Below are 26057 nucleotides of genomic sequence, written 5' to 3'. Positions count from 1 at the left end.
AGGATGCAGATAGTTTTCAATCAGTTGTGCTTTGCGAAAATCGTGCGAACGGCTTTTATATGACAGTTGCTCACTTACGATTTTATCGCCTTATAGCTTCACTTGCATCACTGGTGTAACGGCGGAGCTGTTAAGTAACATTACCCTACTGCACTTTGTATTTTGTCACTGTTTTCTGACGTAATTCACTCCACAAATTGTTTCGACATACATGTAAACGTTATGCACTTAATACAAGATGGCGGACATATATGTGAGTCAGTATCGATTATCGAGATTTTGTATCGATATCCATGGTACTGACAGATCTGTAGTCGTTTATTTCCATTGACAAATCTTGAATCTATTGAGTTACAAATGGCTTATGACTGTTGAAGAATTTTGAGCTTTTCAATTCGGTTATTTCATTAAGAATGTTATCTCCATGTTTTGTATTATGAATGAAAATATCCATTTCTTCCATGATATCCATTCTTGTACTTTTTCTTATTTTGTTTAAAATTTCGAGGTTGTCTTCGATTTTCAAAGGGTGGCGTGTGTCTTTAATGGGAGTTGCTACTGCTGATTTGTTACATTTATCAAGTCTGTAGCAGTATAAATATTCTTTGACTCGAGTTCTGAACCTTGTGCCTCTTTGGTCTATATAATAATTATTGCACTGGATACAGGTAATTTTGTAAATGCCAGATGCATCAAGACTTGTATCTGGTGGTTTTATATTGTGAACAAGCTTCCTACTTAGGTTGTTGTTGTTGCTGCTGAAGCTGATTTTTTACACCTGTGTCTTTGAATAGTCTTGCTAATTTTTCGGATACTATTCCAAGATATGGCATTTTTACATATATGACTTCTGGGGCACTGTCAGTTATGAATGTAATTTGTTGTTGTTTGTTCAGTTTATTTTTTATCTGTTGTGGCATGGTATTAATTAGTCAACGATCATACCCATTATTTGTTGCGATGTATGTTATGGTTTCTATTTCTTGGCGGAGTTCCGTATGTTGAAGTGAAAATTTGTGTGCTCTTTTAAGTATTGATCTATAAGCAGCTTTTTTGTGGGAGGAGGAATATGTAGAGGAGTTATAGTGGTATCAGTTTCAGTAGGTTTTCTGTAAATATTGAAAGATACCTTTTGGTTCTGTTTTGATATTTTCATGTCACAAAATGGTATAGTGTTGTTCTCTTCTCGTTAAAGGGTGAATTGTTATTATGTAGGCCATTGAATTTGTTAAAAAAGATTTATCACTTCATCTTCTGTTCCACCAAATAGAATGAGGGTGTCATGTACATATCTCTTATAGAATTTAACTTTGCTTGTGACACTATCATTTAGTGTCAGTATTTTATTTTCTATATGATTGATAAATATTTCAGCTATTAGGCAACTGAGAGGACTCCCTACTGCTATTCCTAGGTCCTGCTTGTAAATTTTATAGCTGAAAGAGAAATAATTATGTGAGAGTACTAAATTAAGTACATCTATAAGTTTTATGATTTCTGGTTTGCTCATTGTCTTGTTTCTCAGTAGGTTCATTCTTATTATCTCAACTATTTCATCTACAGGTATACTGCTGTAAAGCTTTACAATATCTAGGGATAGAAGCTTAGCTTGAGGAGATTCTGTCTAATCTTTCATACTGTTAATAAGGTCATAGCTGTTCTTTGTGGAATATGATTTTTCGAACGTGTATTTTTCTACATATATGTCATTTAGTCCTCTCATTAATTTGTAGGTTGGGATGTTAATTGAATTCACAATAGGCCTAATAGGTGTGTTGGTTTTATGGACTTTTGATTGTGCTCTGAGTTTAGGGGCTATTGGGTTCTTCACAGTAAGGTCTCGTACTTCGTTCTTAGTGAAAAGGAAGTTACTGTTGTTGAGCCATTTTCTAGTTTTAGCTTGAAACTTTGGTGTGGGGTCAGCCTGGACTTCATGTGGTTGATAAAATCGTAAGTGATCACGTGTCACATAAAAGTCCTTCACACGATTTTCGCAACAAGCAACTGATGCAAAGCTATCTGCATCCTATAGAGGCTGTGATGTCATACATAACCAACAACAAGTAAAAACTTCCTGCCAGATTAAAACTATGTGCCGGACAGAGACTGGAACTCGGGACCTGTTGGTTGACCACTTGCCAGCGGAAGGCAAAGGTCCCGAGTTCGAGTCTCGGTCCGTCACACAGTTTTAATCTGCCAGGAAGTTTCATATCAGTGCACACTCCGCTGCAGAGTGAAAATGTCATTCTGATCAGTGACATCGGTTTCTGACTTCCAATGACCCCCTCCCCTGCCCACAAATGCCGCAACGGCCACTAGAGTAACAAACAATGGACAGTAAGTTGTAGGTTAATTTAGTTTAAGATAAATTATTTTTAAGTAACATTTCTCCGTATGTATGTATAAACGCCTGATGATGAAAAGAACATGTTCGAAACTCGTTTTATTATGTTAGATTAAACATAAAACAAATAAAAGTGACTGGTAGCAGAAATTACAGATAAATAATTAAGCTATTTACATTTCCAAAATAACTCTGACTTTGTTGACTTGAAAACAAGCTTGCATTATAACTCCACATACCTTCATAAGTGTAGCGTTGTGAAATTATTGTCTAGGTTAATACGGCTTTTCTTGAAATGTGCTGAGTTACGAATGTAATGTAAAGTACGTAACTGCACAGCTACAAATGTTTCATCAACGTTCTTCGAATTATTGCAGTCGTAGCACGTTTACTCCTCATGCTGACAAAACATGATTACAGAGCCAGAACTGTACCGGTTATAAAGTGCATACGTTAGGAGTTATGAGCACATGTTCTTCTTCAATACTGTGAAACGCATCTCTTCCCGTGAACAAATGCTCATAGCTCTTCACTTATATGTCTTACAGCCCACATTTACGGACTTCATTTCTTATTGTGGTCGTTACAACCAACTCCGACAATTTTTTCGGTGGATTTCACGTTCACCCTGTACACCGTGGAAAGTCGCAATATCAGAAAACTGCTGCGAAATGCAGAGGATCGACGAGACGAAATAATCCATTTCCGTTTATTCCAAATAAGCCTCAGGGGAGATAATACATGGACGAAAGAAGCAGTTTACAAAACACACATCGATCGCCAGTCTCGAACCCATATGAGGTAGGATTAGGAGAGGAGTCAGAAAACATCCAAAGAATGACGGCGCGTTTTCCCACAGGATCATTTTACGTATATTTTAACTCTGTTCAGAAAACCTGAATTCTGATCTTGGCCACAAGCCAGAGGATTGTTTCCTGAATGAATCTGAACAGGCACATGGTTTTAATATACGAGTAAAATTCATACTCTTCTGCAAACGGAGTGATCCATTCTTCGATGTCAGACCAATATGCAGATGATACACTGTTAGTCTTGGAAAGTGGCAACAGAAGTGTCTGGATTTCAGGAGGAACGGAGTCCGAAAATTCTGTGTAGTAAGAAGGGCTGAATGGGGTAATGGACATGGAGTAATTTCAGGACGGTCGAGTGACGAGAATCGATCATGAATGAACGGTGGTTTAAATGTACAATTTACAAACAAAAATGGTAAATTCAATGAGCATGCTAATGAGAGAGGAAGGCTAATGATAGTAGTCATCAAAGCAGTTTTCTGCAATGGTCATAAGTACATAGTTATAAAAAATTTTCACATAATTATATATGCAAATATTTGGGTGGAGCTACTTTAGTTATCAATATACATTAATGGTTCAAATGGTTCAAATGGCTCTGAGCACTATGGGACTCAACTGCTGTGGTCATCAGTCCCCTAGAACTTAGAACTACTGAAACCTAACTAACCTAAGGACATCACACACACCCATGCCCGAGGCAGGATTCGAACCTGCGACCGTAGCAGCAGCGCGGCTCCGGACTGGAGCGCCTAGAACCGCACGGCCACCGCGGCCGGCATACATTAATGTGTTGTTGACGTGGAATAATAAAGAAGTCTCAAGAAATTCACTTCAAGTCGTGATTTAGCTTTCGAACAACAAATACAGTCTTTTCTTCTTTAGTAGTCATTGCAATTTGTGAACACGCTACCAAGACCTACGTTTGTAGAACATACTCCATTAAGTACTTATCTCTACAAGCAGGAGCATTACAGCTCAGTTACTTCGTATGTCAGTATCTCGCGGTCTTGTAGTTGGTATTGCCTATGCTCGATCACGGACCCCAAGTTCGATACCTAGACTGGTCGATCATTTTCTCCTGTCGGGACTGTGTGTGTGTGTGTGTGTGTGTGTGTGTGTGTGTGTGTGTGTGTGTGTGTGTGTGTTTATCATTATAATAACGTATCTTTGGCACTAGGCGGGACAATGGGTCAACTCTGAAGAGGGTTAACTCCAGGGCACATTTCAGTACCTGTTTGGAGAAGTACCGCTGAGAGAAGATATGGTGGTTTCGTAGGTTATAGCGTGAATGACTCCAGCTGTTAAGAAATGTAGGAGGTAAATATTTTTGCGTAACAAGAGTTGTATGAAACAAATTGCAGTGGCTGTGGGGACTGAAAATCAGATATTGAGCTCGGAGGAGGAAAATTTTGAACACAAATAGTAAAACTCAAAAACATTCTAAAAAAAATCTCAGATCAGTACATACCGACCAAGGGTGAAAGAGATAGGAAAGACACACCGCAATTCAGTAACAGCAGTAGGAAGTTAAAGCGGAAGCTTCATCACAGATTTAAGCGGAGTCACAACCTTGTGGACGAACAGAAGCTGAACGAACCGAAAAAGAAATTAAGCCGAGCAAGTCGAAAAGCTTTCAATAAATCCGAAAATAGAAAGTAAAGAAAATGTATTTACTCCATCAGTGGCTGTATTGGCACTGAAACCGAAGGTGACGGAGAGTAGGAAGAAACACTGAATTCATTCATGTGAAATTGTTTCATTGCGGAAGACTTTTTTGGTTTCGCCTACCACACTTCGAACGAACGCCGAATTCGCGGATATCCCGTTATCAAAAAATATAAAATATACTAAAATGGCTCAACAGAGGTAAGACATTCGCACCTGATGAGATACTGTAGGTTTCCACAAAGATGATGCGAAGAAACTGCGGTTTACAGTAAGTCACTGAACCAACGCAGGACAAAGTGCTTATGTGCAGATCATACCCGTTTTCTAGCTGGTTCTGCAGGAAGATGCACATAATTGATGGCCTGTACCATAGACGTCAGTGTCTCAGTATTGTGGACAATGTTTAATGTACACAAATTAAGTTCGTTTTGGAAACAGAAGTAATAGGGATTTCTCAAACAGAGATCTCGCTATGTTCGTCTATGAGAATATACAGTTAGGATTAATGACAAATTTTCACACCTACACATAAAAAAGTTTTAAGGCCTATTGGAAAGTTCTCTATTTATCTCCGTCTTTATTTAACAAATGTACTTTTGAGAATTTCGCCTTAAGCGGAACCTAGTTTTACATACCAGGTGTAACGTAACACAGCTCAAGACACATGGTCGTACGATACCTGGAGGTATCGATCTCTCTGTTTACAAAATAAAATTTAACATGAAAACTATGTCAGTTAAAATTAATCATTAAATGTCTTTAGAAAAACGTTCGAGATTTTAACATAAAATTTTGTTAATACATGTCAGTCTTGGCTGGAGGGCGATCAACTGATTCAATGTAAAGAAAGCTTCTGACATTAAGTTTTTTATTGCATTCATCGAGTGCATGTAGACTGGATCACTAATTCCGACGAGGCTAAGCTGCTATATGCACATCCACAGAGTGCAGGCTATGAAACCACTGTGTGATAAACAGCACGTTCGCTTTAGTTTGTCACAGAGCATCATCTGAAAATGGCAGCTTAGCCCTGTCGAAACTAGGGATCCAGTGTACTTATGCTCAATCAAGGTAATAAAAGAACTTCATATCAGAAGCTTTCTTATAGTGTATGAAATTTTGTAAATTCAATTTTATTCCAAGTTACTAAATATGTACCAGCGATTGTCTCTGACAAAGAAGTAAACTCTTACATCTACCTAGTTCGTCCCGTTTAAAACCATCTATTGAGATTTTTGCGGCAGGAAGTCTTGAATTTCGTCATACATCTGTTTTATATGGGTTTTTGCTGACGTTTGGGGAACAAATTATGGGCTTATCTGCTATCTGAACAGATTTATGACACAATTCAAGACTTCCTACCGCAAAAATCTCAATAGATGGTTTTTAACGGGACGAACTAGGTAGATGTAATTGTACACTACTGGCCATTAAAATTGCTACACCACGAAGATGACGTGCTACAGACGCAAAATTTAACCGACAGGAAGAAGATGCTGTGATATGCAAATAATTAGGTTTTCAGAGCATTCACACAAGGTTGGCGCCGGTGGCGACACCTACAACGTGCTGACATGAGGAAAGTTACCAATCGATTTCTCATACACAAACAGCAGTTGACCGGTGTTGCCTGGTGAAACGTTGTTGAGATGCCTCGTGTAAGGAGCAGCAATGCGTACCATCTCGTTGGTCGAGATACAATGACTGTTAGCAGAATATGGAATCGGTGGGTTCAGGAGGGTAATACGGACCGCCGTGCTGGATCCCAACTGCCTCGTATCACTTGCAGTCGAGATGACAGGCATCTTACCCGCATGGCTGTAACGGACCGTGCAGCCACGTCTCGTTCCCTGAGTCAACAGATGGGGACGTTTGCAAGACAACAACTATCTGCACGAACAGTTCGACGACGTTTGGAGCACCGTGGACAATCAGCTCGGAGACCGTGGCTGCGGTTACCCTTGACGCTGCATCACAGACACGAGCGCCTGCGATGGTATACTCAACGACGAACATGGGTGCACAAATGGCAAAACGTCATCTTTTCGGATGAATCCAGATTCTGTTTACAGCATCATGATGGTCGCATCCGTGTTTGGTGACATCGCAGTGAAAGCACATTGGAAGCTTGTATTCGTCATCGCCATACTGGCGTATTACCCGGCGTGATGGTATGGGGTGCGATTGGTAACACGTCTCCGTCACCTCTTGTTCGCATTGACGGTGCTTTGAACAGTGAACGTTACATTTCAGATGGGTTACGACCCGTGGCTCTACCCTTCCTTCGATCCCTGCGAAACCCTACATTTCAGAAGGATAATGCACGACCGCCTGTTGCAGGTCCTGTACAGGCCTTTCTGGATACAGAAAATGTTCGACTGCTGCCCTGGCCAGCACATTCTCCAGATCTCTCACCAATTGAAAACGTCTGGTCAATGGTGGCCGAGCAACTGGCTCGTGACAATACGACAGTCACTACTCTTGATGAACTGTGGTATCATGTTGAAGCTGCTTGGGCAGCTGTACCTGTACACGCCATCCAAGCTCTGTTTGACTCAATGCCCAGGCATATCAAGGCCGTTATAACGGCCAGAGGCGGTTGTTCTGGGTACTGGTTTTTCAGGATCTATGCACCCAATTGCGTGAAAATGTAATCACATGTCAGTTCTGGTATAATATATATGTCCAACGAATACTCGATTATCATCTGCATTTCTTATTGGTGCAGCAATTTTAATTGCCAGTAGTGTAACACACACTTCCCACGAACTGAAATGTTTCATATACAACACAATAAGTTCTTCTGTTTCTGATGGACCAGAAGTCTGTCAGCCAGCCATTCCAAAATTCCCACTAACATGCCCCTCTCGGCGATAAATACTGTTCTTAACGACTCTCACATGCAAGTAAAGTACAGAGTGACCCAAAAGTCAGTTAACATTTGAAAATTCTTCACGGAATAAAGTACGTAGAGAAGGAACAACTGACACATATTTATTGAAACAAACAAGTGAACAATATGAACAACAAATTGCTCTCCATACCATACAAAAGCAATAATTACAATAACAATTGATTTTTACAAAAGACGGTATTCTTTAAAATAAATGCTCAACATGTGGGCCGTCGTTCATCAACAACACCTGTAGTCAAGGAACAATGTTGTGAACACCACCGTACAGCATATCAGTACGAATAGTGAGTAATTGCCGTCGGATATTGTCTTTTAGCATCCCTAATGACGTCGGACGATCGCTATAGACTTGCGACCGCAGGTAACCCCGCAGCGAATAATCACATGGGTTGAGGGCTTGGGATCTGGAAGGCCAAAGCACGACGGAAGAGGCGGCTCAGCACGCGATGCAGCGCCATTCTGCATAAAAGTCATACCTTCCATTAGGTGTTTACCGAACTTCGTGTTCATTTTCTTCACGGCGACACTTATCACAAGCTCTTTACTCGTTCGAACATAACCGAAAAGCTGTATTAGTGGATTCGCCATTCTAATAGCAAAGCTTCACTAACAGTCCGCCGCGCGGTGTAGCAGCGCTGTTTAAGGCGCCTTGCCACGGTTCGCGCGTCTCCCTCCCCCCCCCTTACGCCCCACCCCCCTCACCCCCCACCCCCACCCCCATCGGGGGTACGAGTCCTTCCTCGGGCATGGGTGTGTGTGTTGTCCTTAACGTAAGTTAGTTTAAGTAGTGTGTAAGGCTAGGGACCGGTGACCTCAGCAGTTTGGTCCCATAGGAACTTACCACAAACTTCCACAAATTTCCACTAACAGTCCCTTTTCTCGTGAAGTTAACATGCCGCACAGGTGACTTTCTCTCTCACTACAGATCATTTTATGCATGATTTTGTATTTTTACATCACTGTCATCAAGCAGTGCGACTGAATAAAATTTAAAATGTTTATTTGATGCCATAAACGGTCGTCAAGCCACATGTAATGCCACTTCCTAAGACGAGAAATGAAAATCAAAAATTAGCTCCAAAATTCCCAAAGATTTCCCTAAAACAAGTTCCAAATTCCATGAAAAATGAACAAGCAAACAAATTTCCAGTTAACATTATTATTTGGATATTAACCAGTAATTGAATCAGGAATCTAATTCTTAGTAATTTATTAACATACGAAAGAAAGATAGGATTCCAGTAAAATCAAACTCAAAATTCAAAATCATAGTAAATCGCAAAATCATTATAATTAAAATTCGGATAGTAGAACCAACGTTCCCAAAGAATACTCCGTGTGAGTACTCTTTGAGATTCGTGAGTAATGGCTAAGGATATTTCAGTCCATTGTCACTACGTTACAAGAGTTAGCCGAAGCAGGTCATACTTTTGAATGCTCGTATATGTAGGCGCAATTATATTGCTTTTTCAGAATTTATTATTGCGATCTACTATGACGCAGTGAAATGATACTTCGACTTCAAATATTACGTTATTTAGAATTGAGATAGAGGACATGCATGTATTAGACAGAAGTGACTTTTAATTAGATAACCTGAAGGTAACACTCTTTAGGAAGTGAACACAGATAGACAATTTCATTCGTAATAACTAATGGACTATGGAACTTGGCGATAGTTACGAAGCATATAATTTATAATTCCCCCCAACACTTGGGAAAGCTTATTCCTCACGGCTGTTAGGAAGTGACTAATATTGTGTAATGAACCAGCATATCGTGTCAATTCACGCATTTATCATTCAAGTTTCACAATATTATTTATAGAGATAACGTGCTGCGATATTATTTGACTGAAGCGCTTGGCGCTTATATAGAAACTCCTTGACTTTATAAATTAATGACACTGTTACGACTGATTACAGATTTGAGATTAGAACCAGTCTGTAGGCAATTTGGTGTCGCCGGAACTAATTTGAACTTATCATTAATATTTAAATAGCAACTGATAAACCATCGATTATAAACGATTTAATTACGACATTTGGTGAAGTAAATATCTCGCACAAGTCGCGAGTTCAGTTCATCAATGCTCTGTTTTGTAACGTCGATACCGATACATAAGAAATAACAATCTCATTGTTCTACCGCTGAGTGTTAGCCAAGACCGAAGATCCGAAGACATCTACATCTACATCTACATCCATACTCCGCAAGCCAACTGACGGTGTGTGGCGAAGGGTACTCAGAGTACCTCTATCGGTTCTCCCTTCTATTCCAGTCTCGTATTGTTCGTGGAAAGAAGGATTGACGGTATGCTTCTGTGTGGGCTCTAATCTCTCTGATTTTATCCTCATGGCCTCTTCGCGAGATATACGTAGGAGGGAGCAATATACTGCTTGACTCTTCGGTGAAGGTGTGTTCTCGAAACTTTAACAAAAGCCCGTACCGAGCTACTGAGCGTCTCTCCTGCAGAGTCTTCCACTGGAGTTTATCATCTCCGTAACGCTTTCGCGATTACTAAATGATCCTGTAACGAAGCGCGCTACTCTCCGTTGGATCTTCTCTATCTCTTCTATGAACCCTATCTGGTACGGATCCCACACTGCTGAGCAGTATTCAAGCAGTGGGCGAACAAGCGTACTGTAACCTACTTCCTTTATTTTTGGATTGCATTTCCTTAGGATTCCTCCAATGAATCTCAGTCTGGCATCTGCTTTACCGACGATCAACTTTATATGATCATTCCATTTTAAATCACTCCTAATGCGTACTCCCAGATAATTTATGGAATTAACTGCCTCCAGTTGCTGACCTGCTATTTTGTAGCTAAATGATAAGGGATCTATCTTTCTATGTATTCGCAGCACATTACACTCGTGTACATTGAGATTCAATTGCCATTCCCTGCACCATGCGTCAATTCGTTGCAGATCCTCCTGCATTTCAGTACAATTTTCCATTGTTACAACCTCTCGATACACCACATCATCATCTGCAAAAAGCCTCAGTGAACTTCCGATGTCATCCACGAGGTCATTTATGTATATTGTGAATAGAAACGGTCCTATGACACTCCCCTAGGCACACCTGAAATCACTCTTACTTCGGAAGTCTTCTCTCCATTGAGAATGACATGCTGCGTTCTGTTATCTAGGAACTCTTCAATCCAATCACACAATTGGTCTGATAGTCCATATGCTCTTACTTTGTTACACACAGTCATTAAAGCAATGAAATTTTTAAGAGCATACGTAAGTCGTTTCGAAGCACTGAGTCGTCATTTTCAAATGATTTTAACGCGGCTTGTAACCCAGCGCAATCTGTTGGCCGGTTATTGAACTGGTTTCTGATTTCAATAAAAACCCACTTATTTCAAGCATGTGTGTCGAATTTTACCTCTCTACTAACGTTTATTAATCTGATCGTGTCCAGTTTTTCACTCCCAACCACAAATAACTTTTCGATTCATAGTTACTTTTGTGATTTTTTTCTTCATGTCTTCAAAAAAACTGAAGTTTTATCAGGGCGTCAGTTGCGCCGACAACTGTAGGCAAGTTGCTAGTAGGCTACACGGCTGGTTGGAGGTGTGGCAAGACTCACCCTCCTTATGCGGTCAGGGAGGCCTGAGCCGCGACCTCAGAAAGCAGAGACGCCTCTGGAAAACTCGGTCGCCTCGGGACGAGAAGTCAATTAGCGGAGGTAATGGGGCGCCTCCGTCGCGCGGCTGTCCCCCTTCCTCCCCCCACCCCACCCCCTTTGACCCACAGTACTCAGCGCCCTCGCAGCCTCCGCCCCCGCCACCCCCGCAGCCCTCTCGGACAAGCACCTTGTGCGCTTCTTCCCACGATTCCGTCAACTCACAGTCGACTCACAGTGGACGCACGTCACAGAGAGGACAACGTTTCAGCATTTTTAATTCGAAATATCCACATAATAGCGTCAAGTAATGCTGCAGTGTCTCTTTACACAGTGCTGATCGGAGAATGTAACCTAGCAATTGATCGACTCATAATTGTAGGGCTTATTTCAATAGTGGTACAAGTCCATTTTTGTTCATTCTGAGATATGGAGTCCTAAAGTTAAATGAGCTCTGAAAAATCTGCAGTTGAGATACCAGAATTATTCAAGCATATGGCTTATTGCTAGAGATGAACCTTTCTTTCTGTTTGTTTCGACCATTAATTCCAGAAGCGTTATAGACAGAAAAGTGGAGGTAATGGACTTGTACCACTATTGAAATAAGCCCTTCAATTAAAATGGGAATTTTATCTCAGCATTATGAAACTAGCACCTATACACCTACAGTTGCGTCTGTTGAGGGAAACCTCAGAGCGCAGATTGGAAGAAGATAACTTGAACCGAAAATTTTCAAGAAAAGAAAAACCATTTCGTTCTCCAGAAAAAACATTTGTAGAGGAGAAAACAAAACTAAAGGGCACATTCTGCTGCTCCTTCGTCTTCTGTTCTTCCACTTGATTTCTAATAGCAAAATAACCTCAGGAAACTGCTGTTTCTGCTCGTTCTCACGCTGTAATTTCACTATTGAAGCATTACTAAGGTCAGTTTTCTTTATTTACGAGCATTCTGCCCATATTTGAATTCAAGAAACTAAAGGCTACCTTTTCCACTGCATTTTTATTCCTATCATTGAAAGTACGGATGGAAAAAACCAACTGGTTATAACCGATATCGGAATTTTAGTTCTGAATAACCTTGCCTCGGTTATAACAGGTGTTTTTCTTTTTTTATTGATGACCGTGTATAAAACCTAAATATCAGTTTTCCATAGCAGTCATACTAAGATTTCTCATTCTAGAAACTGTTTTTAAAAAAATGTTGGATTGGGCCTTCTGTGACTTCTCAAAAATTGGTACCATCTTTGAATGAAATTGTTTTTGATCAAAGGAGTCAACTTTCTTATCAACACATTATACAAAAAATATATTAGCAGCGTGAAAAATAAATATTCGCCAAATTTTAACTATTGTCAAGTAAACCTTCCTGGTAAATGTTATATTTTTCTTACTATTTAAACTGTTCATTTCAATTTTTATGAACAGCATTTTCAGTCTTGTCAGTAAAGCATCAATGGTATTCGAATTCTCACAAAAAGTAAAGATACATATTTGACTAAAAATGGGTTTCTCCTCCGAAAGAGTGAAAGAAAAGGTGCACTAAAATTTTTTACAGAAAAGCTTCTTATTTCTCTGTCTTTTCTGTGACATAATGAAAGAGGAAGGAAGTAAAGCGTAAAAAAATTAAAAACTTACCATTTTATGCACAGTTTACAATAAAAATAGAAAGTAGCTGTTCTGCTGCCTGTTTCTGCATAGTATGGCTTTCTTTGCTTGTAGGCTTTGGAGGCGAACAACTTACCACGAAAATAGTTTTCTAACCTCCGTTTTCACTCTTTACCGCTGACTACTCGTAATGTTAAATAGTGGTATAATCCTCGACTAGATGGTCCTTTTTTTAAAAGAGATTTGTTTTAAAAATAAGAATCTATAGCAAAACATTAGTGTATTTTTTGAAAGTACTCAACTCATTATTTTTCGAGAAAGGCAACGAATACCTATTTTATATGATATTTTGATTGTATGTATCATGAAACTTATAATGCAAAAGTCTGAGGGAGTCTTAGAATTTTTCAGCCTTTGTTCGATATCTATGTTCATTGTTGGAAAGAAAAGCAACAAAAAACCGAAAATCGATTAGCCTAGAAATCGATTATTTTGAGAGGTTTTAATAGTCAGTTTAAACTGGAGACGAAAAAAAAACAGCGAAGCAACCGAAAATCGATTGTTTCAGCGATAACCGACATCCGTAACTGAAAGAACATGAAATCCTCCTTCAACCACTGAGGTCTGTCGCAAGAAAATAAAACAGTAAAAGAACAAGAAGTACACAAAACTACTACCAAAAAAAAGGCGGTAGACTAAAATTGAACAACAGATCTTGACAGGAAATGGGTCTGCACTTCATCAGAGTGTCATATGACTTCAGCGTCCCATGAACTGATCAACGAAACGTACTCACCAAGAACGACTGGCATGACATGATGTTACGTTGCTCTCATTTGACCTTGGTTGTAAATGTCATTGCTAAAACAACGTAAGAGCTTCGAAACACCTTCTATGTGTAATGAAAGAGGCAGGCATACGATTAGGATAACAGGGGTGATACTTTGAAGTCAGTTCCATTTCTAGTTTACGCGGATGCTCGTCCCTCTAAGATAGGGCGCATCTATGAGGAATACATGGTAAAAGTGATCTTGTGCCGTCATATTAGGATTATATCTGCACTCGGATCTTCGAAGTATCACTTGTTGCTTCGAATGGCGAGTGTGTACTAGATTTCTTGTGGAGTTTTCAGGAACCCCCCTGTTTGTACTTATCCCCGGAAATGTCTCGATTTAGCCACTTAGTACGTAGAGGATCGTATAAGAGGTGTACAGTACGACTGGTAGTGCTGTTCCATACCAGTTTTGTAGAGATTAAGACAGTCCGTCCTTGGACTACGTTAGTGAGTCGTCGTGTAGGGATCTTTCTTCCTATTTTGCAAAGAAGCTCTCGAATTTTACTTCCTTCGTAGAAGCAGTATCAGCGCCGTCGGGTTCTCTGTAAAGTGCGATCGTACTTCCTGTGATTCTATGTGATGACGTGGAAGCTATGTTATTCGGAATAACGTTCAAAAGGAATGTCATTATGATGTAACAGCATAAAATGATAACTGTAGTGTTGGCAGAAGAGCCAACACTGTGTTTCTAGAGGAGGCCGAAATGCACGCGTTTAATTACACGCTGACTGGCGTGAGGTCTGGAACAGGACAATATCTTGAGAATTGCAAATAAAGTAAGTAGATGATGTAATACTCAACTTTAATCCACAATTGTAGAACATCTCTCTTGATGATACATGCTTCACATAATAAATATCAATTGAATACGGCGCCTTGCTAGGACGTAGCTGAAGGCAATGCTAACTATTGTCTCGGCAAATGAGAGCGTAGTTGTCAGTGATCCATCTCTGGCTAAGTCGGCTGTACAACTGGGGCGAGTGCTAGTAAGTCTCTCTAGACCTGCCGTGTGGTGGCGCTCGGTCTGCAATCACTGACAGTGGCGACACGCGGGTCCGACGTATACTAACGGACCGCGGCCGATTTAAAGGCTACCACCTAGCAAGTGTGGTGTCTGGCGGTGACACCACAATAACGACTCAAATGTTAATGTTAAAATGAAAACTAACAATTTCCTGAGAGTATGGTCGCACGTCAGAAGTTGATCGGAAGACATCCTGTTGGCGACTGGCGACTATTTCTCGCAACCTGTACCTTGTACCTACACTCGTGATATTTCGTAGTAGTTCGTACATTTTCATTAGCTTAAACATTATTCACTTATGTAATAAGATGATGGATTTCTGGCTTTATGTTATTGTTGTTAGAGAGTACTCATGACCCGTAGTCTTCTAATATCTGTATTGAAAAACGCGACTTTTAATAGCAAATACTTGTTAAGCAATATTACTTGCTTCGCGCTAAAATAACTGTTTTTCCCGCGTACCTCGCTGCTGACGTACAGGGCATTCTCGTGTCTAGCCACAGCGTCTCACACCACCATCCACTGGCAACGCCATATGGTCCACCGACTTCTTCAGCCAGTGTGGGAACTGAAATCATATTAGCGTTCTTCAGTACCGCCTTACTCACCGAATGCTGCGTGGTATCTGCTGACCTGACACAAAACTGTAAAATAAGGAAACAAAACGCGGCTTGGACAGAAGGAGTGCCTTACAAGCTGTGTCAATTCACTTGACGGCCCAGCCACCCAAACTGTTCGCCAGGATCAACGGTACTGTTATCTGATACAACCTGACACGTCAGCAGAGCCGAAACATTGCTTAAATATAAGCCACTCTAAATTCCTTGGAAAAAACGAAGATTTTAGCTTTCACGTCGTTTTGGTATTCAATTTTTATGTAAGCTATGGAGATTCGATTGGCAAATCATTTAATAAATTATGGTGGTGGTTTCCATCCGACAGGATACGGAACCGGCCTCTGCTATAATTAATTCGGAGAAAAGTCGCCAAATTGTTGTCCCCTGTGAAGGCACATCGAGAAAGACCTTGACTATGTGAAACCTTCTTCCGTCCATCACAGGAGACACGTGTCAAGAAGGTATAGGAGGTGCGACAATAAAGTAAAGAGACTGATGTGAAAAAATGTTACTTGCCGTTTTAGTCAAGTTTAGTGTTGTCTCCTTCAAAGTAGTTCCCTTCTGACTGCACACACGTTTTCCAGCGCTTCTGCCATTGATGGTAACATTTCTGGAACTTATCTTCTGTAATATCCTCCAAGACCCTCGTCAGAGCATTTTGGACATCTTGTGTTGTTTGAAAATGGTGTCCCTTGACCGCCGTTTTGACTCTTGGAAATAGAAAAAAAGTCGCACGGAGCGATATCTGGAAAATAAGGTGGCTGTGGTAGTACTGAAATTTGTTTTGAGGATAAAAATTGCTGTACTGACAGAGCAGTATGGGATGGCGCATTATCGTGATGCAGAATCCAATTGTCAGCAATGTTGACACGGACACGAAGAACTCTTTTACGAAGTCTTTCTAAAATTTCTTTGTAGTAATATTGATTAACTGTTTGTCCAGGAGGCACCCACTCTTTATTAACAATTCCCTTGGAATCGGGGAACCACACAAGCATGCATTTCACTTTTGACTTTGACATGCGAGCTTTTTTTGGTCTGGGTGATACCTTTGAGCACCATTGCGAACTTTGGCGTTTTGTCTCTGGATCGTACTTTCATCACCAGTGATAACACGGCTCAACAATTCTGGATTGATTTCCGTTTGCTCTATCAGATCGGCTGCCACATTTTTCCGTGTTTCTCGTTGTTGTGGTGTGAGATTTTTGGGGACCATTTTTGCACAAACCTTTGTCATAACAAGATCTTCAGTTATTATTAGACGAACCGTTTCTCGATTGATGTTCAGTTCATCTGCAATCATTTTCAAGAGTAATCTTCGATCAGATCGTACGAGTTCACGCACCCAGGTCAAGTTGACATCCGTCCGTGAGGTTGATGGTCGTCCACTGCGGTCTTCATCTTCACCATTCGTTCTGCCTTCATTTTATGCTAACGAAAAACTTGAGCTCTTGACGTAACCTCCTCTCCAAAAGCCTTCTGATGCTTACTGTAAATTGTCGTCGCGTTTTCACCCAATTTACCCCAGAAAGAAATGGCGTACCGTTGCGCAATAGTATACGGTTCTATTTCCTTGACGAGAGACACAAACATGTGTTAACTTACTACAGCACAACTCACGACTGAGCGGTTGTATCGATGTAACACTTGGAGTAGAAGCAGCTTATAGACCAAGGTCAAAGATATTGTGCCTACACAAACCTGAAGGGTTGCTCCATCTTGCAAAGAAAATCTGTCTCATTACTTTATTGTCGCACCTCGTATGTGTTCACCCCCAACCAGCGTCTGCGGCACTAACTCTCATCCACTGTGCCGCCGCTGTGGAACTATATAAGAAGCCGACAACTGGCATTGTGTCCTCAGTCACCATACCACACGTGGAACTACTGTGCAACTCTTGGAGTGACATATCTTCCATGTACGTGCTGCCGACGGAGTGTTACAGCATGCCCTTTCGCTGCTCAGATATCGCAAGGGTCTTCGTTTGGCCGTATCATATACACACTGTATACAGCAGATATCCCCACAACACCACAGGTGTAGCCGAACTTGAACAGCCTTGTGCACCAGGGGCCTTGATGCACAAATAACGCTACAGCGACTTGAGATAACAAATCAACTTTAGGTTCAAATGGTTCAAATGGCTCTGAGCACTATGCGACTTAACTTCTGAGGTCATCAGTCGCCTAGAACTTAGAACTAATTAAACCTAACTAACCTAAGGACATCACACACATCCATGCCCGAAGCAGGATTCGAACCTGCGACCGTAGCGGTCACGCAGTGCCAGACTGAAGCGCCTAGAACCGCACGGCCACACCGGCCGGCTCAATTTTAGGACTGGACGACAATATGGTTTGCTAACTTTTAACCCAAAGAAGACGCAGGACATCATTATCACGAAGATGTTGAAACCAGCAGCTCTGCCGCCCGTCGATGTTACGAGAACATCAGAAAACCGTGCTTCATGCGCCCGATACCTTGGCTTGATGCTGGACGGACGTCAACATGGCACCAACACATAGCAGCATTGTGTGCCAGGGACCTTGGATGATTCACACACTACGCTACCCAAGCACGTCAATCTTGTTATCTGCAAAGTGCCTAATACGAACTCCTTTCGAGCAGTCAGCACTTGCACACACTTCCGAAGGCTGCAAAGAGTCCAGAAAGAGGCTCTGCGACAGGTTCTGCACCATCTCGAGACGTGAACCTACTGGACGACGTATCGTAACTGAAAGAACGATACTGAGAATCTCCTAGAAAGTTCTTCCATAGACTGCCAGATATGCAAATATACACATTAGAAACCTGAGAAGCAAAGGCGAGAACTGGAAACAGCTCTAGGATGACCACATCACCTTCGTGATGCATATCAAGAGATTATCAAAAATAAAAGTCCGCCCCCGGTAGCTGAGTGGTCAGCGCGACAGAATGTCAATCCTAAGGGCCCGGGTTCGATGCCCGGCTGAGTCAGAGATTATCCCCGTTCAGGGACTGGGCGCTGTGTTGTCCTAATCATTATCATTTCATCCCCATCGACGCGCAAGTCGCCGAAGTGGCGTCAAATCGAAAGACTTGCACCAGACGAACGGTCTACCCGACGGGAGGCCCTAGTCACACGATATATATATATATATATATATATATATATATATATATATATATATATATATATCAAAAATAAAAAGAAAATAGAAAAAATATCTAGTATTTCTGTAGCGGCAATTATTTCCACCAAATCTGCTAAAAGTAATGACAACCATTCGTAAGGGACGAACTTTAAACCAAACAGGAAGAGTGGACGTAAAACACAGAATGTTAAAGCCTAGTTTTAAACTTGAAGTTAAGAGTTTCCAGCACTGAACCTCACGGCGGCAGCGTGTCGTCAGTCTCACAGACTACTCCGATGATGATCGGAAGGTGTGTGGTCGAAATATCAGAGAATGAAATGGAATTCACATTGCTGCATGCGCGAAGTGTAATGAATTATTCATGATTCGATGAATGTAAACAACAACGAGAATGGTTTGAATCATGCGGGGTGATTTCGATCTTGCACCCAGTTTGAATCGATGTTTATGCGAAGAAAGATATGACGCCATAGCTTTCGACAATATTTATTACTATATTATTATTATAATTTTCCTCGTTGTTTCATTGATCCCAACAGTATTAAGTTTCTAGGCCCGAGTGTGGCTTTCATTTTCCTTTCGAATTTCCAGCGGTCGAATGTTACCGTAGATTTCCGATGTCTTTTCTCGGCTGCCTAGACCTGTTTCGAATCGAAGCTCTGAGAGACGTTCTCTGAAATTTGATGAACAAATCATACCTTGAAGAATTCAAAAGAGCACTGCCAACAAACCTTACTCTCATGTCCAAAAAGACATGAGTCATGTCGTATAGTGGATGTACTGTATGTAACCAACAGGAGAGAATAAAAGGTGCGATTTCTGGCGCCTTTAAATAATGAGAACATATCGGTTAAGAGAGAGAGAGAGAGAGAGAGAGAGAGAGAGAGAGAGGTAGAGCGAGAGAGTTCTGAAAGAAACTCCTGGTCCTCAGAGAAATGGAGATGAGCAGGTGGTTGGTAGCCAACTCTCGCAAACCATACACTACTCTTAGTGTCCAGGGACCCTCGGAAAAAGATGGTATCAAAGATAAATGACACAGATATGACAAAGGACAAACGAAAATAGATCAACGGATACATTCAAGTACCATCAAAGTGTTAGAGGAACATATCAAAAACAGAAAGAACAAGCGAATATACTAACATTAATGTTAGTGCTTGAGCAATCACATAAACGGAAATGAGATGTAATAAATTACAGTTAGCAAGTGTGGATAAAAGTAGGCGACGCTCGCACGCTCCGTTGCAGCCAGCCGAGAACATCAATTTCTAACCCAGACCGTTAAGAGGTGCACCGAGAGCTATGGACCTCTGGAGCTCGCTATGAATCACCAAATGGTCTTTGGGCGCTCCGCAAAACCACGTCTCCATCCGCTCACGAGTGACGAGGGGGCAGCACGTCTCTTCCTGAAAAGTGACGATTTAAGCCAACCTAGGAGCCACTCTGAACGTCAATCAGGTTGGAGTCCTGGTAGTGCATACAGTTTGGAGCCTTTACGAATGCTGAGCAGAACAAGTATCGTGATTCTACTGTTACGACGGGTGGCAGAATGTTAGTGTGTGACAGGCGAGAGATTTTTCCAGATTAGCTGGAAATAAGGACATAGGTACAGGAAAACTCAGGTCCAGGGCCCCTACTGCGGCGGGACCAACCAGCGGCCTGCAGGCAAAGGTGTGTCAGACGCCAACAAGCACCCAATTGGGACAGCCTCCCACGACCAAGACTATCACCACCAACAATAGGAACACTGGAGAAACCAATCACTATTATGGCCCAGGCCAGACACAACGAAGATCCACCTAAACGAAGGGAAAAAGATCAAGAAATGAAGCAGAAGAAGAGAGAAGACGACGAAGTGAAACGGCATTAGAAGAAATCGGAAGAATCCAACAAGACCTTTTACAGGATGTAAGCAATTCAGAGGAATGCAGCGAAGAAGAATCGAGCAGGTTTTCAAACTCATATGAAAAAAATGAAATGCAAGTAGATGCCAACCAAGATACCACAGAAGAAGACGATGACGACAAACAACTCATCAAAGTCTCTCCTCGGAGATCCTCATGTCGGAAGACTGCGAACAGGAAACATGAGAAGAAAAAAAGAAAGACGAACATCGAGACAACTAACAAAACGACGCCTGGGAAACCACCTGAAACGAGCCACTTGCACAACAGGCTACAGAGCCACAAGAAAACATTGAGAAGATACGATGTGTACCGCCACTGGTCGTCCACTACGATACAAACCATATAAAACTTACAAAGGCTATCAAAAACGCTACGGAGGCGAGCCTCAGAGCAATATTCAAAGGAGACAAGATGTCATACCATTTCGAAAGCACGAAAGAAAAAAATTCAACTTTTGCCATGTCAACAAAAGACCGTTCTACACCCATCAGTAACCAGACAAAACTGAATAGAAAGTGGTCATCAAATACCTCCCACCAGATACAGAAGACAAAGAAGTGCTAGAGAAACTTCGAAACAAAGATTTCACGGTCCGACAAGTGCACCAGTGTCACACGTACGAGCCCGAAACTGGACAACAGTTTCCGCAACTTGTATTTACGCCTACTCCGCCAAAAAATCAGAAACTGGATGCCATCTATGACGCAAACATATGCAAGTTGCGTAAAAGTCACAATATGAAATTATATTCCACTAGCGATCTCCTCTCAGTGTAAAAATTGCCAAACATGGGCGCATACAAGAAACTAATGCTTGCTTCCGGCAAGGTGCGTTAGAATCCGAGGACCCCACAACAGTGAAGCTTGTACCCATCGGAGGACAAACCAGCCAAAAGCGCAAACTGCAAAGAGGATGGTCATCGAAGGATGAAAGAAAGCCCAGGAAGCAATCCGAGCCTCCATGGCGCGAACCAATGTTAAACTAAAAGCTACAACTTTGCCTGTAGTGAATATAGTAACAATGACGACTGAACCAATAGTGACGACACAAGCCAGTAAATGAATAAGGAGTGAAACCAAACACCAAGATGCATCAGGAAGAATGCCCTCAAGAGGAAAATTGTACTCAAGTCTACTGAGCAACTGCGAGGACGAGATGGTAGCAACCTCAGACAACAACACAGGAAAACTGTAAGCTGGTGAAGCCCTATCAGAGATAGCTAAGCTGATAACCACGCTGAAAAGAAAAACAGCAACTTGCTCCAAAAATTAATCAATTTGGGTAGGAACCTGAAGAAAGCACCGACGCCATTACGAAGATAATCTAGTCGACGAACTAGTGGACATCGTTGACTAAAAGTAGCACACACCATGGCAGGAAAATGCGTGAAGGATTTAAAAATTTGCACCTGGAATGCGAATGGAGTTTCGAAACAACTTTGTCTCCACTTACAATATTGATGCTCTGTTATTAAGAGAAATACTCTCCATGTGTCAAACGTCTCAGTAAGACGATGCACCGGCCCTGGCCTGGATGCACCCACTAATTCTGTTGGGTACGACGTCATAAAGCCGCTGTATCCTCTCGAAAGGCAAGGTAGCCCACAGCTGTTGTAGTTGGGCCGGCAGGTGTGGCCGAGCGGGTCTAGGCGCTGCAGTTCGGAACCAAGTGACCGCTACGGTCGCAGGTTCGAATCCTGCCTCGGGCATGGATGTGTGTGATGTCCTTAGGTTAGTTAGGTTTAAGTAGTTCTAAGTTTTAGGGGACTGATGACCGCAGATGTTAAGCCCCATAGTGCTCAGAGCCATTTCAACCATTTCTTTGATATTTCCTTGATATTCTGGATACTGATGCTGGGACGGAACTGACGTCCCAGCTGGTGCCAAACGTGTTCTATCGGAGGAAGATTTAATAAATAGTTGCGCGACATGGCGAAATTGATTCTTTGGACTGTTTAGCAAGCTTGTGGGATGCGCATCGAAAGGTAAGGAGATAGTGTAGACAACTAAGGTACTTATTTATTCTGAACATTGTTGCATCAAAGTTCAAAGGTACATCCGAGTAATTATTGACTTTCCATCTGATATTAATTTGTGAGGTTTACAGTGCCTCAAATGCGAGTCAATTTGTTGTGATACAGAATGTTTCAGTGCTTTAGATTGTAGTACAAAGAAATACGTGCTACACAGTAACATTTCTTGTCCTTATATTTTAATTGCAAGTGTGTAACTTAGTTGTAGGTTTATCACTGTACGAAATCCACCCACACATTCATCAACCACCCCCCCCCCCCCCCCCCCCCCGCCTCCCCCGTCCCCCAACACACACACACACATTCTCACGTGCATAGACAAATGATGATCGCTTTTTAAGAAATTACTCTGTTACTAGAATGAAATTTTCACTCTACAGCGGAGTGTGCGCTGATATGAAACTTCCTGGCAGATTAAAACTGTGTGCTGGACCGAGACTCGAACTCGGGACCTTTGGCTTTCGCGGGCATGTGAAGTTTGGAAGGTAGGAGACGAGGTACTGGCGGTATTAAAGCGGTGGGGACGGGGCGAGAGTCGTGCTTGGGTAGCTCAGTTGGTAGAGGACTTGCCCGCGAAAGGCAAAGGTCCCGAGTTCGAGTCTCGGTCCAGCACACAGTTTTAATCTGCCAGGAAGTTTCAATTACTCTGTTGTTCATAATTTATAACGCAGAAAGTACAGTCATGTTCAGAAGAAAGCGGAACACCTTGAACGACTACAGATAGGACGTTCATATCCACAAGACATGCACATTTGTATCTCCTGCAGAAATGATTAGCGTTTGAACCATGTTGGCCCTTGGGTTTAAGGTCAACATCGATATCGCTCGCAATACCACCTATTGGTAAAACGTGTCTGCAGCTATCAGACAGTGTGAATTGAGTAGATGTGCAGGATGCCTCGCAGGTGACTGAGCGACCCGTACCATCAAATCAGTGAGTTTGAAAGAGGGCGCATTGTTGGTGTTGTGGACTGGCAAGACAGCCAATCCACTAGGAGGAAGCCGAAAGGCACGCGTTTAAGTTCACGCAGGCTGGCGTGAGGTCTGGAACAGGTAAAGTAATTGACACTAGCAAATAAAGTACGTAGCTGCTGGAATACTTAACTTTAATCCATAATTGGTGAACATAGCTCTTGACGGTATATGTTTTACGGCATCAATAGTAACTGGTAATGGCGCCTTGCTAGGTCGTAGCAAATGACGTAACTGAAGGCTATGCTAACTATCGTCTCGGCAAATGAGAGCGTAATTGGTCAGTGAACCATCGCTAGCAAAGTCGGCTGTACAACTGGAGCGAGTGTTAGGAAGACTCTCTAGACCTGCCGTGTGGCGACGCTCGGTCTGCAATCACTGATAGTGGCGACACGCGGGTCCGACGTATACTAACGGACCGCGGCCGATTTAAAGGCTACCACCTAGCAAGTGTGGCGTCTGGCGGTGACACCACAGTTGGCATGAGAGAATGTGATGTATCCATCCGGGAAATTGCTGCTCGTGTGGGACGAAGTGTTTCGGTAGTGCAGCGGCTGTGTGCTGCATGGTTCACGAAAGGCCCGCATCTCGTGGTCGTGCGGTAGCGTTCTCGCTTCCCACGCCCGGGTTTCCGGGTTCGATTCCCGGCGGGGTCAGCGATTTTCTCTGCCTCGTGATGGCTGGGTGTTGTGTGCTGTCCTTAAGTTAGTTAGGTTTAAGTAGTTCTAAGTTCTAGGGGACTTATGACCACAGCAGTTGAGTCCCATAGTGCTCAGAGCCATTTGAACCATTTTGGTTCACGAAAGACAGCAGAACGCGACGAGATGGATTACGTCGCACCATAAAGACCACCTCCCGAGAAGATTGACATCTCATCCGAATGGCACTGCAGGACAGATCTGTGGAACAGTGTAACACACTGTACACTATCAGGTGTGAAAGTCTGTCGTCGTTCATCATGGCATGGGTTACATGCGCCTTGTCCACTTCCCCGACTACATTTGACGAATGAGCAGAAACTTGCTAGACAGCAGTGGTGTGTGGAACGACATCACTGGGGACAGGAATGTCACCACACTGTGTATTCGGACGAATCCAGGTTATGCTTGTTTGAAAATGATGACCGCATTTTGGGTGGCCACAGATCGGTGGTGCAGCATCACAGTGTGTGCATTCACTCAAGAAATACAGCGCCAACGCCAGGTCTTATGGTGCGGGATGCTATTGGATATAACCAAAAATCACAGTTGGGCGTGTCCAGGGCGCTGTTACCAGTGTGACCTACTTGAATGACATCCTGCTACCCACAGCCACACCCTTTCTGCACTACACAACCGACGTCATTTTTCAACAAGATAACGCACGACCATATCCTGCACAAGCTCGTGCTTTCTTGATGTCACAGGATGTCAGCCTTTTGTCCTGGCCCGCCATATCACCAGAGTTGACGCCAACCGAAAATATGTGGGATATGGTGAAACGATGTGTCCAGCGCTGTGACCCAATGCCTACCATAACAGATGAACTTTGGCTCCATGTGAATGCAGCATGGATGGCTACACCACAGGACGCCATCCGCGCCTTATGAGCGCCGATACCATCACGCATGGAACAAGTTATCAGGGCCCATTGCGGACCCTGTGGCTACTAGGAGACATGCTGAATCGAGGTGACTGAAATGCTGATCATTCAGCAGAACATACTGATGTACACGTCCTGTTTGAATATGAACACCGTATCTCAAGTCGGTCAAGATGTTCTGTTTCTTTTTCTGAACATGACTAGTTCTATTTATTTTTAGCTTATTCTTTATATCGTCGTATTATATCTGAGACACTCTGATAAACCCGCAAGACAGGACAGGTAGTTTAAGTTGTGGAACAGGGCCAAAATAAGCGGGTGTCAGTTATACTCGAACATGCAACCTTTTATTTTATCAAACATTACAAGAGCCAAGAAAAATTTTAAAAAAAGAAAAGAAAATACAGCTTTAGTTTTGGAACTTAATTAGCGGCTGAATCCACCGTACAATCTCATGCCTTAAGGGCAAGACCACTTTAATTTAAATACGGCTGAAAGCCAATAACTTAAAGCTCAACCAAAATCAGAAATTATAAGGCAAAGCTTTATCTTAAAACAATTCCTTAATTAGGCTGAAGGGACAAAGAATCTGACACTTTAAGACCAAACAACTTAAATTCAGAATCGACTGATTTCCCAACACTTAAGTCTCAGTAACATTGATTTTTAAAAAATGCCACAGGCTTTACGTAAAACAGTTCTTAAATTAGGCTGAAGGCCCAAACCATCTGACAGCTTGTGAGCACAACAACTTTAACTCGGAATCGGCTAAGGGCCCCAAGAATCTGACACTTTAAGAGCAAAACAACTTAAAGTAAAAATCTGCTGAAGCCCCAACACTTAAGACTCAATAACATTAATTTTAAAAATGCCGAAGACTTCCGTAAAACAGTTTTTAAATTAGGCTGAAGGCCCAAACTATCTGACGCTTAAGGGCAAAACAACCTTAATCTAAAATCGGCTAGAAGCCA

This window comes from Schistocerca americana, chromosome 6 (assembly GCF_021461395.2).
Source record: "Schistocerca americana isolate TAMUIC-IGC-003095 chromosome 6, iqSchAmer2.1, whole genome shotgun sequence".
NCBI classification, from domain to species: Eukaryota; Metazoa; Arthropoda; class Insecta; order Orthoptera; family Acrididae; genus Schistocerca; species Schistocerca americana.
The sequence above is the reverse complement of the archived record's forward strand: the minus strand, read 5'-3'. Positions refer to the sequence as shown.